The following is a 9,628-nucleotide window of genomic DNA, read 5'->3' as shown; positions in this document are numbered from 1 at the left end:
GTTTAAAAGAAAATTATTTTTTGTACTTTGTGTTCAATCAAATAAATTTACATAAATTAATACGGAGAGCGTAATACTTATCTTTCCCGATCACTACTATTGCTGCGACGCCTAGTGATATGACCGCTGTTTTCCTTGTCATAATTTCATAATTTAATTAATTTAAAAAATCATATATTTCCTATCACTATTTGTTGTTCCGAATGATTTTATTTTATTTTGTATATTGTGTGTTGTCTTTTTCAATAAATAAAAAAAGAGTGTCTTTTCAAATGGAATCACGTGATTTGCATAATCAATGAATCATTCGCATCGATTGTTCACAGGGAAATTTTGGCGTTTAACAAAGTGATGATTAAATAAAATTCACTTTTAGTTATTGAATGTCTTTTAAGATTGATTATTCAAATTGACAAAGTTACCTGATTCATGTGTCGTGGATTTTTCCTTTAATGTTTTTAACATTTTTTTGTTTCATAATTATTAGATGGGAAAAGACACAAATTAACCCCTTTATTATACTAAATTTAGTAAATTTACCCTCCATTATTGATCACGTCCAACTATGCCTTATAAAAAGAACTCTGCGGACGTTGCAAATATAACCCGAGTATTACGCCCAGGGTCGAATCCACAGAGAGTTAACCTATCAACCACTATCTTCAGACCCACTAATTCTTCAGAACCAGCTTCCCAAATATTCAAATCTCAGTTGAGTGTTCTTTAACAACTAGCTTGCAAGTAACTAAATAGCTGTAAACTAAACTAATAAGGTTGTAAACAATTATGAGAAAAATGCTAAGGCAATGATTTCCCCTATTGATGGAATCCCTTCTGTTTATGCTCATACAAATTTACCAACACATCTCTATCAATCATGAATGCTAATCTTACCGTAAATCTCTCCCGAGTAATCACAGTAATTTACTATTGCACTCTCCCGAGATACACTAGCTTACTTTATTTAGCACGATTCACTTTAGATTACACCCAAGGCTTCGTTATCCCTAATCCCGCCTTTAAACCCGCAATTATAGATTCCTCTAATAATCTAGGAGTGGTGTTGTTCAACAATACCCTAAATATGCACTCTTTTCCAAGTTATGCACACTAAATAGGCACAGCTAATTGAGGATCCTGTCAATTAACTACAACGAACACGAAGTTGAACAAATAGAGATTAAACTAGCAATTTGTATTCACATAAACAAGAAGTTCATCACCCAATAGGTTCCATCAAAACCTTAGACAAGGAATTTAGCTACTCATGGCTATGGGAAAAGAAATTAAGATTGAATTCATCATAAAAATCAAAAGAAAAGAAGAAAGATGCTTAGAGTATTCTCTCACAATGGTTTTTCTTGCTAAGAAACCTTAAAAATCAATACATGCCTCTCTTGGGCGAAGTCTAATGTTTTAAATAGGGTTTAGGTCTAAAAATCCCGTATTTGACACTTTGACCCCTGAACTTTCTGCGCCTGCCGCGGTTCTGCCGCGGTCGCGGTAGAACCGCGGCCAAACACCCTCGCGGAATCACTGAGGTTCTGCAGCTGCTTCCCACCGCAGTTCTGCCGCGGTCGCGGTGGAACCGCGGTGGATCCAGTACTCTGAATCTTCGGCCTGTTTTGCCTGGTTCACTTGGGAAATTTCACAGTTGGCCTCTTTTTCATCACTTTTAACTCCAAAACTGCTCCTTAGCCTTCCTTATACATATATCACCTACAAATCATGAAAAGCACTAATAAGAGCATTTTGCCATCACTTTTAGCATTAAACTACACAAGAAGGTGATTATTTAAGGTGTGATTATAGTCAAATTCACCTATTATCAACACCCCACACTTAAACCTTTGCTCGTCCTCGAGCAAACTAAACCACGCTTCTAGGCCTAACTGCTCAATGCATTGCCCCAATATATGTCACACCTGCTATTATCAATGATCGACCTAAGCAGTGCACAATCATATCTCAAATGCAGACTCTCATGCCAAGACACACTTGTGCTCACTCTAATTATTCTAACAGAAGTGAAGACTCACTTTTTCTTCCTGAGTCACATGCCCTCACATAAACAAAATTTGAGAGAAGTTCCACACACGCATAAAATTCAACAACAAGGAACCATATATAGAAAGAATGCACTCACTCTCAGCAAAGAGCATTCACATGCCACACAGACACACCATAAGCTTGCCCCTAGTGTAATACTCCACTAATCGAGCCATTCAGTCAAAGATCAAGAGGTCTTTATAGGTTGTAATGTAGGCTAAGGGACGGGTAGGATATATTTGGATATAGTGACTAACCTCCCTAAGCACTTTTAATACACACTTCCTTTTATTTCACCTTCATGTTCAACCCAATCATTATTCCACATTTTGTTTCACTTCTGACTCCCACTTTTCTTTAGGTACAACTGGCTTCTTCTTTTTCTTATCTTTTCTCTTCTTTTTTTTTCAGATTTATTGTACACTGCCAGTTTACCAACCAGAACCTTTATTCTTGATTCCCTTTTTTTTTTTTTTGCTCTCTCCCACCCCACACTTTGACTTTTGTATATTCTTTAGTGATTAAGTGCTTCTAGGAGGTAAGGGTTCAAACAATTAGCTTATTCAAACACAACGATTTAGATTATTATAGGGTTATCAAAGAACAGGCTTCAGGCTCAAAGGGGTTAACTATGATAATATGCACAGGTGGATTCTCAAGTATAAAGGGTTGCACAAAGAAATGCTCAATCATCTCTAAAACTAAACGACTTCTATTTCGCTTTGCAAACACACAGGGCAAGTTCTAGGTATCATATGCAAGCATAGGATGCAAGTAACAACTCACACACACTTAGCATGTAACTCATTCCGAATCAATTCATCAACACAGTCATATGAGTGTTCAAGCTAGACAAGATGTGCAAAATTAAGGCATATACTATGAGTCCACAAACAAGCTTAGACGTCCCCTCTCAAGTTCTTTTCTTTGCAAGTGTGCACCTTTGGGGTTACATTCTGACCTTCACCCATCTAATCCTAACACTACAAAGGAAAAATCTACCTAACCCGGTTCAAGAAAAACCCTTGGAAAAGAACCGTGGTCAAAAGAAAAACCAAGGGGGAGGTACTACACTACCTAAAAGAGGAAAATAAAAAAAAATAAAAAAAAAATTCTACATGGATTACTTCCCTCAAGAGTACTGTCCACATAGTCCGTCATCAGGAAGAGTCCTCTATAAGTTTTTCTTTTTCTTTTTTTTTTTTATATTTGACTTTGACCCTCAAGAGACCCGTCAACAAGTGTCCGTCGTTGGGCCAAGTCAGCTACTCCTAATATAACACACTCACATATGTACAACACTTCTAATGCTACAACACAACAACATCTATATACATTCAATACACAGTTAGAGCAAGTCTCCCACCCCACACTTAAAATCATGGCATGTCCCCATGTCATATTAATAAAGTAAAGAGCAGAAGGGTGAGAAGACTTCCCTGAGACTCAATCCGAGTCGGAGACGGTGCTGGGGTCTACATGGCAGGCCCTCCCCAATGCGCGTAACTAAGCCATAAACCGGCTCTCAGATATAGCCCGCCTCTGTGACATGGCGTCCATCCGCGTGTGTAGACCATCCACCGAGGTGCGGAGATCTGCGACCTCTTCCTCCAAGGAGCGCAGCATAGGCCGGGAGGACTGTGAGCATGATAAGTCTGCTCCAGAATGGGGGCGCCGAGAGGGCCCGGCACTGTCAACAGACCTCCTGGGCGGTGCAACAGGGACCGGATCATCCTCCTCATCATCAATCTCAATTGTGGTACGGGTGCCCCTGCCCACTCTGATGCTAGAAGCTTTGAAAGCTGCTCTGGGAGGTAAATCGCCATCAGCAGGGTTAGTAGGGGTGTTTCTCATCAAGCACAATGTGGTCACCAAGGAAGGGAAATAGAATCCCTTTGTCAGCAGCGGGCCCCGTAAGACCATTTCATCTCCAATTACCCGTGTCGCATCAAAATCCTTCCCTGTCACAAAGCACCAAGTCAACAGTGCCCTATTGAAGTTCACGTCCGTGGTATTGCTAGAAGGCAGGAACCTGCTACAGATAACAGTCAACCAACACTTGGCCAGGTGAGTGAAGGAGTTAGAGTTGAGGGTAATTTGGTCACGTATCCAAATGGGCCGCCCCCCTGTGCAAAGTACATCCGTCATGACCTCCCATGTCACCCCGGGCCTGTCATGGTAATAGTCGACGTCACTGGTGAACGGAGGCAGCCGCAACACCCGGCGAATTATTTGAATTTGAGCACTGACCACCATACCCCGAACAATCACCTCCCTACCCAAATTCAAAGGGCAGTTGGCATAAAATTCATGAACCAGCATCTTGTTAACTGGTGCAGGGTCAGCAAATAGGAACTCCATTTCCCGCCTCCGTATCTCTTCATACATCTCCACTTTTTCGGCTCGGAGGGCTGCCCGATCAATCGGAATTTCATGGATAAAATTTTTGGTAGACTTGGCGTTGAAGTCGTCCTCTGCCAGTTCCGATTGGAATCTGGACTCATCATACGCAGGTCGTTGGGATGTGCCTCCAGAGCGCCTGTGCCTTTTGGGAGCCATTGGACCTGCAAATAATCAAACAACCATCAACATATGCTCTAGCTAGTGCCATAAAGATGGTTACTCAGACTTCACCACCCAATGACACCAAATATTTCCCCTTACTACATTCATAACAACCCCCACAATAGCCCCATAATTTTCTTACCACTTCCGGCATAATACACCCCACACTTATTCCTTTCAATGTTACACATGACATACAACACCACATAACAACAACTACCAACCACACCAACAATCAACTACACAATCAACACATCAACTACACATCCCAAACCTAGGTTGGCTTAAAACCCCAAAAATATAACAACATAGTGGCCACAATTTTCGGCCAACAACATGACCAAGTCCATACTACAACCACGAAAAATCTAGTTTAAGGCCTCCCAAACCACCGAAAAACAATTTCACAATTAATGTAATAATGGAGAACCCACAGTATTTGGCAACCAAAACAAACCTCATGAACATCAACTTATAGACAACTACAGACAATTGCAAACATAAAAAGAAAGCAAAAATTTCAAACTATACACTACTCCTACTAAGGGTTTAAGCAAAAATAATAATTTTAACAAATTACAGACTAACTTAAAAGAGAAAGAAAGAGAGAGAGAGAAAGAATAACTTACTTGAGTTAGAAGAGGGGAAGGAATGGAGGTATGTTAATGGAGGTGTTTGGTGGAGGAAGGTGGTTGGTTAATGGAGGTTTGAAGAAGTAAGAAGAGGGGAGTTATAGGTGAAGAGAAGAGAAGAAAAAGAAGGGGATGAGGGAAGGGGCGGAAATAAATTGAGGGAAATAGAAAGGGGGGGGGGGTAGTTTGTGAGTGGTGTAAAAAAAGAAGAAAAAACATAAAAAAAAAAATGAAAAAATCGCTTTACACTTGCCAGGCGTCATGTGTCTGCCGCGGTTACTGCCGCGTCGCGGTAGAGACCCGCGAGCAGTGAGATCTCCGCGAGGCCTTTTTGACCGCGTTACACCGCGGTCGCGGTAGAAACCGCCGGTCGGGCCCCTCTCTGATTCCTAACGCAGTATTTTTTGTTTTTTCTTCTTTTTTTTTTTTATAAATAGGTTACAACGGTTACAATTACAGAACAATGTCATGGGTTTGCCTCCCACGTAGCAACCTGATTTAAACAGTCGCCGGCAAGGACGACTCAAGTGAGCGAAATTAAGGTTCGCATCGACCTCTGGGGTTTTTCAATGCAGCTCGTCATCTCCTCTAAGGCTCGTTCATAGCCGCATATACAGTTTCAACCGCTGAACCCATTTGACTCTAAAGTGTACGAGAGTAGCACTTCCACAGCTCCGGATGGAAAAATACTTCAACCACCGCGAAATGGTCCAGACCAAACCTTTGACCATTTAGCTTATCCCGGGAATAACCGCAGTCTTGAGTTATAAAGCATTACCCTATCCCCAGGTTTGAAATTTCGTTCAATGATGTTCTGATCGTGAAGCCTCTTCATTCTCTCTTTATATAGCCTTGTGCTCTCAAAAGCAAGATACCGAAACTCCTCTAGCTCATGTAATTCAGTGACTCTCGACGTGCCCGCAGCTTCCAAGTCTAAATTCAGCTGTTTCAGTGCCCACCATGCTTTATGTTCAAGTTCTACCGGTAAGTGACAGGCCTTCCCAAACACCAACTTATATGGTGACATACCAATTGGTGTCTTGAAAGCTGTCCTGTAGGCCCATAGTGCATCATCTAGCTTCCTTGACCAGTCAGTTCTTGTAGCATTTACAGTTTTTGTCAATACGCTCTTGATCTCTCTGTTGGACACCTCAACCTGTCCACTGGTCTGTGGGTGGTACGGAGTAGCCACCTTGTGGCGCACGTCATATTTAGCCAGCAACTTCTCGAAGGCCCGGTTGCAGAAATGAGTGCCTCCGTCGCTGATAATTGCACGCGGTGTCCCAAAGCGGGTGAATATGTTCTTCTTTAGAAACCCGACTACTACCTTAGCATCATTGGTGGGTAATGCTGCAGCTTCCACCCACTTGGACACATAGTCTACAGCAACAAGAATGTATTTATTGCCATAGGAGCTGACGAAGGGACCCATGAAATCTATCCCCCAAACATCAACCACTTCCACCTCTTGAACTGGGTTCATGGGCATCTCGTGATGCCGGGAAATATTCCCGGTGCGTTGACATTCATTACAGCCCTTGACCCATAAGTGAGCATCCTTGAACACCGTTGGCCAGAAAAATCCGGCCTCTAGCACCTTAGCTGCCGTCCTGATTCCTCCAAAGTGACCGCCATACGCCGAAGCGTGACAAGCCTGCAAGACAGAAGATTGTTCGATCTCGGGGATGCATCTCCGGATCATGTTATCAAGGCATATTCTAAACAAGTAGGGCCCATCCCAGTAATACCATTGGCTTTCACGAAAGAATCTCTTCCTCTGGACCGATGACAGGTCGTGAGGAACAATACCACTGGCCAGGTAATTAGCATAGTCTGCATACCAAGGCGCTTCCTGATGAGTGGTAACGAGCAGCTGCTCATCTGGAAAAGTTTCCAGAATTTCCTCCACTTCTACTACATTTTCAGCTTCTTCAAGTCGTGATAGGTGATCAGCGACCTGATTTTCAGTGCCCTTGCGGTCACGAATTTCAAGATTGAACTCTTGCAGTAGCAACACCCAACGAATCAGGCGTGGCTTAGAGTCCTTTTTTTCTATTAAGTATCTAAGAGCTGCATGGTCAGTGTATACGATTACCTTGGATCCTATCAGATAGGACCGGAACTTGTCAAAAGCAAATACCACAGCTAGCATCTCCTTTTCTGTCATTGTGTAGTTCAACTGGGCTCCACTCAGCGTCCTACTAGTATAGTAGATTGGGTGCATCAATTTGTCCTTCCGCTGGCCCAGCACTGCCCCCACTGCGTAGTCACTAGCATCACACATTAATTCAAACGGTTGCTCCCAGTCGGGGGCAACGATTATGGGTGCTGTGACCAGCCTTTGCTTCAACTCCTCAAAAGCTACCCTGCAATCATCAGAAAATACAAAAGGGTGATCTTTCTCCAACAACTTACAGAGAGGGTTGGCGATTTTGAAGAAGTCCTTAATGAACCTCCGGTAGAATCCGGCATGTCCAAGAAAGCTTCTTATGGCTTTGACTGACGTTGGTGGCGGCAACTTTGCTATGACATCAATCTTTGCTCTATCAACCTCTATTCCTTTGCTTGACACCCGGTGCCCCAAGACTATGCCTTCTTGTACCATGAAATGGCACTTTTCCCAATTCAGCACCAAGTTAGTCTCGATGCACCGTTTCAGCACACGCGTCAGATTCACTAGGCAATCCTCAAATGAGTTCCCCACCACTGAGAAGTCATCCATGAACACCTCCATTATATCTTCTACCATGTCAGTGAATATGGCCATCATGCACCGTTGGAATGTGGCGGGTGCATTGCATAGGCCAAAGGGCATCCTCCTGAAGGCATAGATTCCGTACGGGCATGTGAAGGAGGTCTTTTCTCTATCCTCAGGGGCAATGGAGATTTGATTGTACCCTGAGTACCCATCCAAGAAGCAAAAGTGTGACCTCCCTGCCAATCTATCCAGCATTTGATCAATGAAGGGAAGTGGGAAGTGGTCTTTCCTGGTGGCTAGATTCAACTTTCTATAATCCATGTAGATTCTCCAGCCCGTAACGGTTCTTGTTGAGATAAGTTCATTGTTGTCGTTCTTTACCACCGTCATGCCACCCTTTTTAGGCACACATTGAACTGGGCTAACCCAGCTACTGTCAGAGATTGGGAAAATGATTCCCGCATCCAACCACTTTATCACTTCCTTCTTCACCACTTCCTTCATATTCGGGTTCAGCCTTCTCTGATGTTCCCTGGAAGGTTTGTGCCCCTCTTCCAGCAGAATCTTGTGCATACAGTAGGCGGGGCTGATCCCCTTGATGTCTGCCATGGTCCACCCAATGGCAGTTTTGCACTCCCTTAGTACCTGTAGAAGCTGTTGAACCTGCACATCTAACAAACCAGATGAGATAATAACAGGTAATGTGGAGTCAGGACCCAGAAATTCATACCTGAGGTGGGTTGGCAAAGGCTTCAATTCCAGCTTAGGGGGTTCCTCGATGGATGGTTTAGCTGGAGGGGTCTCTCTCTTTTCTAAGTGCAAGGGCTCAAACTCCAGATTTCTCTCCCAGAACCCTTTACCTTCCAGTGCCAACACCCATTCCGCCAAATCCTCACCATTCACTTCATCCAAATTTGTCAAGCATGCAGCAAGGGGATCCTCAACCGTCAACGCCTCATCATCAGCCTCTACAATTACATCCACTGCATCAATAAGGGAACAATTTGCGAACTCACTTGGTCGCCTCATCGATTTCTGCACATTGAATATAATTTCTTCATCATTGAGCCTCATCTTAAGCTCCCCAGTCTCGCAATCAATCAAAGCTCTCCCCGTGGCCAAGAAGGGTCGTCCTAGAATTATAGGAATTTCTTCATCCACTTTGCAATCCAAGATTACAAAATCTGCAGGGAACACGAATTTCCCCACCTGAATAAGCACATCATCAAGAATCCCAAATGGACGCTTAACAGTCCTGTCAGCCAGCTGCAATAACATAGAAGTAGGTCGAGCTCTCCCAATGCCTAACCTCTTATAAATGACCAGGGGCATGAGATTAATGCTGGCCCCTAAATCACAGAGTGCCTTAGCAAAGGCATAGTTCCCAATGGTGCATGGAATTGTAAAACTACCTGGATCAGATAGCTTTTCAGCAACAGGTCTAGATACCACTGCACTACATGTCTGAGTAAGGGTCACAGTCGACAAGTCTTGAAAGTCAAACTTCCGAGACATTAAGTCCTTCATCATTTTAGCATATCCTGGCATCTCCTTTAGAGCTTCAATCAGTGGAATGTTTATCTGGATTTGTTTGAGCATCTCTAGGAACTTTTTGTACTGCTCCTCCTTTTGATGCTTGGCCAACCTTTGCGGGAATGGTGCAGGAGGTCTTTTCTTCCCAATC

The sequence above is a fragment of the Nicotiana attenuata genome, unplaced genomic scaffold, assembly GCF_001879085.1.
Source record: "Nicotiana attenuata strain UT unplaced genomic scaffold, NIATTr2, whole genome shotgun sequence".
Taxonomy (NCBI): domain Eukaryota; kingdom Viridiplantae; phylum Streptophyta; class Magnoliopsida; order Solanales; family Solanaceae; genus Nicotiana; species Nicotiana attenuata.
This window is presented reverse-complemented; position numbering follows the sequence as displayed.